The 9,982-nt window shown below is 41.0% G+C and overlaps 1 long non-coding RNA gene across 2 annotated transcripts; it reads right to left on the reverse strand.

Moving 5' to 3' along the window:
• Positions 1-7,475: 7,475 nt before the first annotated feature.
• Positions 7,476-9,193, reverse strand: LOC109705090. Of its 2 annotated transcripts, none has more exons than XR_002214617.1 (4): positions 9,109-9,193; positions 8,693-8,845; positions 8,489-8,620; positions 7,476-7,514 (listed from the first exon to the last, which is right to left on the reverse strand). It is a non-coding gene; the product is annotated as an uncharacterized LOC109705090 (long non-coding RNA). The 2 variants fall into 2 exon arrangements; XR_002214616.1 differs by having other exon boundaries at positions 8,437-8,620.
• Between the last annotated feature and the right edge of the window lie 789 nt (positions 9,194-9,982).

The raw sequence follows: 9,982 nt of genomic DNA on the forward strand, positions 1-9,982 counted from the left end.
TTATTTGTCTAATAATTTTATCAAAATTTTATTTGTACGAATAATCATTTATCGTCCAATCAAAAATGGTTAATCGTCCAGCATCATTAATGAAAAAAAAAAAATAGTAAATCATTTACTGTCTCACTTTTTTTACAAAAGAAAAGTGATGAATAATTTACTATTTTTCTATTTTCTATATAGTATTCTTACAACTGCATAAAAATTTCAGCAATTCACGTACAATCACAATAACTAAAAAATTCCAACAATTAAATAAAAATTTCAATAATCCACATATATTCCTAATCAACTTCATAAAGATCCTCACAATGCATACAAAAAAAAAAAATTATAAACAATAATAACAATCTGAAAACGATGAATAATTTAGTACTTTATAAAGGCGGTAAATGATTTACTGTCTTTCTCATTTTTGTCCAACATAGTGATGAGTTGGCATGCAGCGATTTAGTTGGCTAAATAAAATTTTAAAAGGGTTATTTAACCAATTAATTTTTTTAAGGATTATTTTTAAATAAAAGTCCTTGGTAGAACTATTCTAGCTAATTCTTAGGGTTTGTTTGCTAATTGATCCTGTTAGTTAATTCATCTTAAATCCTTGCTATAGTGAAAACTTTAATAAACATTTTCATCTGTTGTTTGGAAAAATACATTTTTTCTATGCAAAACACTCTTATCAACTATTTTCATTTTCAGCTTAAAAATTCAGAAAAAAAATACTATTTTTCCATAAATGTGAAGAAAAAATTTCTGAAATGCTGTTTTTTTAGGAATCAAATAGTAATAAGATCTAGGCGCCACGGTTAAACACCGACACGAAACACAGCACGACTCGGACACAGCGATTCAGCAGTTTTCAAAAAATTAGGACACAGACATAATATGGATATCGCTAATAAAATATAATATTATTAATATAATAATATATATTTATTATATTATAAAATATTAATTTTGGTAAAATATTATTATATTGTTCATACGAATAAAAGTTAGTAAAATTTTCATTGATAGTTTATTTATTTTAAGAAAAATAATTCTCCACCGTACATAATTTATTTATAATGTCCAAGAAAATGTGTATGCCTTCATAAAAACGACTAAAATATTTACCATTTTATATTATATATGTGCATAAAAAAAAGTAAAATAAAAATATGTGTATATATTTTTTAATTGTATGTGCTGTGGATCGGCATTGAACGCGCGTTCAAAGAGTGCCCACATCAGACATGAGCGTGTCCAACATAGACACGTGAGGCTTATAGAAGTGTTTGTGATATATAGCAGAAAATATTTTTTCAACTAAAAAACTATTTTATGAAACAAAACACTGTCCCTCAGTTGAAAGAAAAAGTATGACGAAAAATTATCTACATTATTATTATTATTATTATTATTATTATTATTATTATTATTAGGGTAAACTTCAAATATCACCCATGTGGTTTCGCACTTTCTCATTTTAGTATCCTGTATTTTAAAGTATATCAATATAGTTCCCTGTGATTTCATTTTTCTCTTTTCGTCAGTCCCTTCGTTAACTTTTCGTTAAATTATCTATACTACTTATAAAAGCGTGAGTTTTGAATTTTTTTCCTTTCCAAAAATGTCTCTATCTTTTTTACTAATATTGTCATGTCCGATAATTTTCAACTATCCATTTTTAATAAATTTTTAAATAATAATTTATTCTCAAATATAGATCTTAAGTTTTCACTATTGGATCTCATCCAACGACTAAAAATAAAAATATCTGTCATTTTTGTTGACAAAAATACCCTCCATATCCATTATCTCCTATATACGCCGCGTTTCTCAAATATTTTTTTTTCTATCCACAAATAATGTAATATGCAAAATTAAATTTATCTCTTATCTAACGTAATACTCACCAATCATGTAATACCTCCACTAATCACGTAATACGTAAAATTAAATTTATTTGCTATCCACGCGTTTTCTCAAATATTTTTTCTTTTCAAACATAATACCTGCCAACACGTAGTATTCAAATGCCCATAATGTAATATTCAAAATTAAATTTTAAATTTATAATGCCCGCCAAAATTTAATACCCGTGAATTTGATAATTTAAATTTTAATTCATAATAGTAGATTTTTCCTCACATAAGATAGTAAATTTAATTTTGACGAGTATTAAAATTTGGCGCGCCATAGAAGCGTTAAATATTGCTAAAAAAATTTTAATACCTCAAAATCAAAACTAAATTGTTAATCGTTAATTAAATATAATTTTAAATATTTTTAGTAAAATATTCAGTATTTAAATAATGTATCATAAAAGTATTGATTATTTCTAAAAAAAATTAATACCCGTCCACTCAAAACTAAATCGTTAATCTATTACTATATACTAAAGTAAAACCCTTTATGAACCCTATGTGAGAAGCTGACACGTGGCTTTCTATATGCTTGCCATGTGTCAAATTCAAATATAGATTTTGAGAAATTTACGGATATTATGTTGCGATAGAATTGGCGGGTGCGGATATTACAAAAATATTTATATTTATTTGGGAATAAATTATTACAAGCTCAAATATAGATTTTCTATTTTAGGAAAAATAAAATTAGATTTTTTAAGGAAATAATATTTTTTACTATATTATTAAAAATCACCTATAATGAAGGGGATTTTATTTCAAAGTCACCTATAATTATAATTAGGGTATCAATACTAATAACTATTATTACTCTATATTTTTATTAATTAGAAAATAAATTTAATATATTATTATAAAATTGTATTATACCAATTAAATATAATTAATATAATTTACATGTGAGAAGGAAAATATTTGAGAAGGCAAAAAATTAATATCTTTTACTATATTATTAAAAATCACCGATAATGAAGGAGATTTTATTTCAAAGTCACCTATGTTGAGATATTTGAGAAATTCACGGATATTACGTTGCGAAAAAATTGGCGGGTGCGGATATTACGCGTGAGAAGAAAAATATTTATTTTTATTTGGGAATAAATTATTACTTAGTTAAGGACATAAAAATATTAATAAAAAATGATAGAGGTATTTTTGGAAAGAGAAAAAAATTCAAAACTCACGCTTTTATAAGTAGTATAGATATAGATATTGCATGTCACTTCCCTACTATCACTCCTTCTGTAATTCCCTGTTGTCACTCCTGTAATTTTTTTAGTTCTTAAATGTTGATACTTTAAAATAGAACATATTATTTTCATTTTATTATTTAAATACAAAGCAAGTATTAATTTTTTTTCTTGGATGTCTTATTGTTCTCAAGATATGGCACTTGTGTATGATTCTATACGTGACATCTCTCCTCTTGAAGACAAATGAAAGATCAAAGTCAGAGTGATTTGTCTGTATACTATGCCTGAATTTCATCGTCCAGAAGTGGTGAATAGTCTAGAGTTAGTTCTTTCTGATCAAAATGTAAGATACGATTTTCATTTTCAAATTGAACATACGTTTGCTTTGTTTTTACTAAAAGATATTACATAATTTGTTTATTTTCTATTTTAGGGAGATAGGATACATGCAACGGTAAGAAAAGCTTTCCTAAACAAATTTAAAGGCCTTTTTATGGAAGGAAAAGTTTATGTGATCAACCAGTTTGGAGTGGGGCAGAGCAGCTGCTCCTACAGGACCACTATACATCCTTACAAAATCAATTTTCAGTATTCTACGGTTGTACGTGAGATGGAAGATGTTTTGACAATATCAAAGTATGGATTTATTGTCACGCCCCGGGGTCTCTTTAGGTTAAAAACACCGCGGAAATCTTTTTTTTTCTTTTTTTGAAAACCTAACCCCAGGGAATGCCAGATCCGCCACAAATACAGGGAATCTACTATTCACGCGGACAGAGTCTCCCCTATATTTGCACGGCGTCGCACAAGTACAAGAAGTAACCCAGGTACAACCACAACCAAATGAATATAGAAACGACTATGTAATCATTCATTCACCATTCACATCACAGTTATACATTCAATATTTAAACATAAATCCACAGAAAATTCTTTTGAAAACTGTTTCCTACACGGAAACCTTTATTCTTTAAAAACGCTACCACGAGGGGTAGAAAACCTTTTATTTACGAAAACCACTAATCCTTTTTATTACATTCATGAAGCCAAATCAAAATATGATAGTTAACTGAAATACCCAAAAACTGAACCATATAAACTATCTAAGCTATATCAATAGGATAGTAAGAGTAGAAACTAAACCGAATAACCTGAGTCGAAAGCTCTATCGACCGCTACGTACGTATCTCACGTCGTCTCAACCCTCACCGCCCACGATACCTGAAAAATAGTGGGGGAGGTGAGAACATGTAACCATGTCTCCCCTCCCAGTGGGTACCGCAAGCCGATGAAGGCGATGAGTACTCACCGGATCAGGAAGAGATCAACAACAGTATGGGTAAGTAAAATACAGTAGCCACAATAATGAAGGAATGAGATATATGTATGAAAGCACAACTACCGCTACTGTAATGTACAACTGCAAGCATGCAAGGATATCAAAACTATAGTAGCAAGACAACTGGAAAGAAAGAACTGTAAGTATATATGCAACAACCGCTACTATAGCTATATGCGTCAACCGGACGTATAGACCAAATATACCCAATCTGGACCGGCCGTATTGGTACCCAACACCTCAGGCCCATGCCACAATTGCTCTAAATAGAAACAAGCCATATTGGTACCCAACACCTCAGGCTGAAAGCATATAACCTCACAAGGGCTCACGGGTTGACACAAGCAACCACTTTTCCGGAAAAGAACACCCTCCTGCGGGGGATCAACCCGCTGGTGTACGTGAAATGCACTCGAGCTGTGGCGATCAATGGGATATGATCAATAGCCAACCGTCGGCAACCAGCCGACAATCACCGCCCTTCGGGGCTAACCGACCAAAAGGTCATCCAACTGTACCGAAGCACAAGAACCGACCACTCAGGTCAACTAGGATGGAACTACTCAACATCCTCTTAAAAGTATGAAAATACTGCTCGATGGATCAACTAAAGTATAGATGCAAGAATCAACCACCAAGTCACAGGAATGTATCACTATAATCTGGAACTGCCGTCAGCCACTAGCTGACAATCCTACCCCTCAGGGTACACCGTCCTCGTAGGTCATCAATCGACATGACTCACGAAGCTGACTGACTAGGTCACAAATATGCCAAATAGTGGAACTGTGTAAACTATAATCATCCGTCGGTGCTAACCGACAATCCCACCCCTTAGGGTATACCGACCTCAAGGGTCATCGAACGATGTACGAGAACCGACCAATCAGGTCACCGAAACGAAGTACGAGAACCGACCAACCAGGTCACCGAAACGAAGTACGAGAACCGACCAACCAGGTTAACAGATACTGAATGCAACAACAGACCAACTAGGTCAACGGATACTGAATGCAACAACAGACCAACTAGGTCAACAGATACGGAATGCAACAACCAACCAACTAGATCAACAGATACGGAATGCAACAACCGACCAACTAAGTCAACAGATACGCATATAGATAGAACTGCTCTACTCCTATTAGGGATACTAAGCATGCAAACAAGGAGTAGTGTTTAACGAATAAACAAGGGTGCAAGGCTCAATATACTATGCGATAGTAGCAACAGAAGAGTAAGGGTAAGAAACCATCACCAAGCGTGCACCACTGTACCGACGTAGGATCGAAGTACCCACCTGTAAGGATGTCGCGTCTGTCTCCTGACTGCAAAAGAATGTCGACAGGACCTATAAAGGGTCCACCGGGTTAGTATCTAACCCACAACTAATAACCACAGTATCCACAACCCCACAAACAATTTCACGAAGATCGGTTTCCCAATACCAATTACCGTAACTCGCCGGAAGTCCCGAAAACCACACCGGGACGCCGTTGGGACCCACTAAGTGTCCCGAAACTCACCGACTCGTGCCACGAGTCACCTGCTGCACCAGAACACTCCGATTTGAATGTTTTGGCAGCAAACACAAGATAACAACACTACACAATTATCACCGGATAATTGTACGAATCCGGGTTCCCGGAAGTGTCTATTTCGACACCGGAACCCACCGTCGCTCACCCATCATCACCGAACCTACAAAATGATGATGGTGACTAGCCAACAAGGCTCAGCGACCACACACGAGACAACCAAACCACGTTGGAAGAAATCCGAAACGAAACCGCGTTCTTTCGGCGAATTTCGCCGAAAAACGCACCGAAATCGACTCTTCGATTTCCGTAAAAGCTAACGGATCATGGACAATCAGTCCAGAGGTCAAACACACTCACACACACTGTCCACAGTGGCCCTAGGGTGCACAATTGCACAAAAGTCCCTCTAATTACATAAAATCCTATCATTTTATGTAATTTGAGCGATCAAGTGGCTCGTTCACGCAAACCGAGGACTTCCAAAGTCCGCAGAGACATGTACTGACAGGTCTCGATGTACCGGAGGCCGTGCTCACGATCCGGAGCACAATGACTCACTGTGGGAAGCGCGGGAGCAACCCGAAGGTTCAGCGAACAGCTTGCAGCCACGGAAAAAGGCACCGAACAGGAGTAACCGGACACTGTTGATCCAAAATAAGGTGAGCACCGTGATCAGCACTGACCAGCGATCACTGTGCTCACCTCCGGAGGCATCGGAACAACCTCGGATCGCCGAAAAAGCATGCACAAACACAGAACAACAGCCAAAAAGGCTCCATAGGGTCGACACCGCAAAAACAGCGGAACGGGGCCTTTCCGACAGAAACCAAGATGAGCACGATGATCAGCAACTTTCCAGGATCATCGTGCTCCCTTCCGTAGAGATCGGGGAGGCTCGGGAAGCTCGGAACAGTAAACATCCCACAAACAGCCCTATTTCGGGCTTGGCCGGAGCAAGCTTGCTTCGGCCGGCTTCCGGAGGCACGGCGGCGCGCGCGGTGGCCAGGATTGGGTGCGGGGGAGGGAAGGAGCATGGCGCTCACCTCAGGTGACGACAGAGAGCGGCGGCGGCGATGGCGGAGCAAGGCAAGCCCGCACAGGCTCAGCTCGGGTTCCGCGGGCAATAGCGGGCACGGCGGCGGCCGCGGAGCTCCAGGACGGCGGCAGAGGGTTGCCTGATGTCACGCCCCGGATATCTCGTTCCCCGGGCACGCTGACAAATCCGCCGTATACAAAGAAATTTTCCTTGTATACGAAGCGTCAAAGTACCTGTAGAAATACGATACTACAAACAGTAGCATAGAGCTGCTCAAAAAAAACTAAATAACTGAGTTTCATATACATAGCTAGAATCCAAAATACAAAGTTACTCGCACTGGCGAGTTAAACAACTATGTACATAAACTCCAAAACAACAACTACCTGCAGTAGTGGAAAGCCTCTAGCTCTGACTGTTGGGTAAGGCTCTAGCTCGCAACGCCCTTACCTCGATCCTGGTCGGCGGAAGATGCAGCAGCCGGCACCTGTGGCTCTGCAAAACAGGAGTGACAACTGGGCGTGAGAACTACTGTAAAAACAGGTAGTCCTCAGTGGGTGCCACCCAAAACAATATCGGTCTACCCACTAAGTCTACAGAAGGGAGCAAAAATAGTAGGAAAAGCAGGAAGTACACTCTACCGCTATCAATCACTACACTATCATGCTCTACACTAATCAACTGTAGGAAATGTCAAATCTGACCCAATCCAATCGGGACTGTAAACATACCCGTCCCTGGGACTGTGAATACACTCGTCCCTGCCCCGTTGCGACTATCCAGCTACCCCCACACTAACTGGTCTGTGGAGAGCAAGTCCAACTGGCATGAGCGACACCAACGCGAAAGCACAAAGCCTGACTCCGGAGTGGCACTCGTGGGCGCTACCCAACCGAGTATGCAGCGTATCTCTGTCGAGCTCAAACAGGCTCTGAAAAGCCAAAGTCAAGTAACCGACTCAAACTAGTCTAACCACCAACAGGTAATGTGCCCTCGGCACAATCTGACGCAAAAAAGGGGATACGGGTCCACCGTCAACTCTGACGGCACCCACCAGTCGGGAACAATCTGAACGATCCTGTAAAAATCCACTCGGCGCATCAGCACGAGCGTAAATGTAATCTAAACTACCTGGAGTACTCGTCTCGAAGATACTGCGACAGTACAATTTAATAACGGCTCCTAGAGCTAAATCAGGCAGTTTAAACAAGTGACAGGTCCAAATCGCAGGTTTTCTCCTAATTCAATTTCCAAGTCCAACATGTATAACCTACTTAATTTATTACCACATGCTCCAAATTCAGATTTGCAATCTACAATATAATCCATGAATTCGAGCTAAAATAGAGTATCCAAAGGTCGAAAATTATACATGCCGACGAATATGAACTTAGGAGTAAAAACCGATGTAACCCACCTCTCAAGCAACTCCTAGCAGCGAAGAAAGCGTTAAATCCGACCAAGCTAACCTTATCCAAATTCAGCAAACAAGGATCCTGAAGCTTCGTCTCGAAGTCACGAATCCAATGGCCCAGGTTTCGCTGAATTCCGACGCTCCTACGCAGAGAACGGGCCAGAATACGAAACGTCGACGCTGGAACCTGCGAAACAGCATCTCTGAAATCTGCTCGGCGAACAGCAGCCTAGTAAAACTAGGGTTCGATAGGGCAAACCTGCTCCAAAAATCACGATCTTGGGCTCAGAATCTTCGTCTCGAAGTCGCGAATCTAGCACGTCAAATTTCGTCGCGTTTCGACACTCCTACACAGAGAACTAGGTAAAACACGGCGGGTCGATGCTGGAATCAGCAATCAGCACTTCAGAGTCTGCTCGGCAAACAGCAATTCAGTAAAAAGGGATTTCGAGAGAGCAAATCTTCTCCAAATCGGGCGACTAAGGATCCTATGGATTCGTCTCGAAGTCCCGGTTCCAACGAACCAAATCTCGTCGAAATCCGATGCTCCTACGTCGCGTACGAGCTGAAATACTAACAGTCGACGACAAGATCCTGCGAATCAGCACTTAAGCTCGAATTGAAATGAAGCTTGAAGTAGAGAAGAAATCCATGGAGGAATGAGAGATTACCCACCTCAACCAGCGACTCCAATTCCGGCACGGCGTCGAGAACGACGAAAACACTCCCTCGCCCGGCCTCCTCGCGACAACACGACGTCGAAAATAAGCTCGAGCGGCTCCGCGGCACGCCGTCGACGGCGAATCCGAGCTTCGCGGCGACCTCTACGCGGCTCCTCCGCTTCGGCTCTCCACTCAACACGAAAGAGAGAAAGAAAAACTAATTAGAGAGGTTTTGGTTGCTTCCCTTAATTAAATGCATGGATAACTATGCTTGGGGGCACGTGGCATCCACCTACATATATATGTATATACATGGGGCATGTGGCATCCATATATATATATATATGGATGTATATTTAAAGGATACTACACCTGAGGCCGGAGGGATGCCTCGGGTGTGGTCCCACGCGGCGGCGATGCAGGGAGGGCGTCGCGAGTTCGCCTCGGCCCAAACGGGTCTAGAGCGGCTGCGGCTGGCCGCGGCGGCGACGGGGGCTCGCAGAGGCGGCGACGGCCGGCGGGGAGGGATGCCGGGGCTCCGTGGACGTCGGCGGGAGAGGTTACAGGCAGCGGCGGCGCGGGAGGGAGGTCGCGAACAGATCTCGGCCTGGGCTCGGCCCAGGCTGGCAGCTTGTGGCCTGGGCGGCAACAGCGGCAGCGGCAACGCACGGCGACGGCGGCGGTCGGCGGGGGAGGTTGCCGAGGCACAGGGCGACGCCGATGAAGGCCATGTAGCCTCAGCCTGGGCTCCAACCCGAGAGAAAGAGAGATAGAGGGAGAGGGATGGAGGAGAGAGCTACAGGGAGAAGGTACCTCCTTCTCCGGCGACCGGCAGTGTGCGCCGGCGGCTGGGGCGGGCGCCATGCACTCAGGGAAGGGAGGAGAGG

The sequence above is a fragment of the Ananas comosus genome, unplaced genomic scaffold, assembly GCF_001540865.1.
Source record: "Ananas comosus cultivar F153 unplaced genomic scaffold, ASM154086v1, whole genome shotgun sequence".
Lineage (NCBI taxonomy): Eukaryota > Viridiplantae > Streptophyta > Magnoliopsida > Poales > Bromeliaceae > Ananas > Ananas comosus.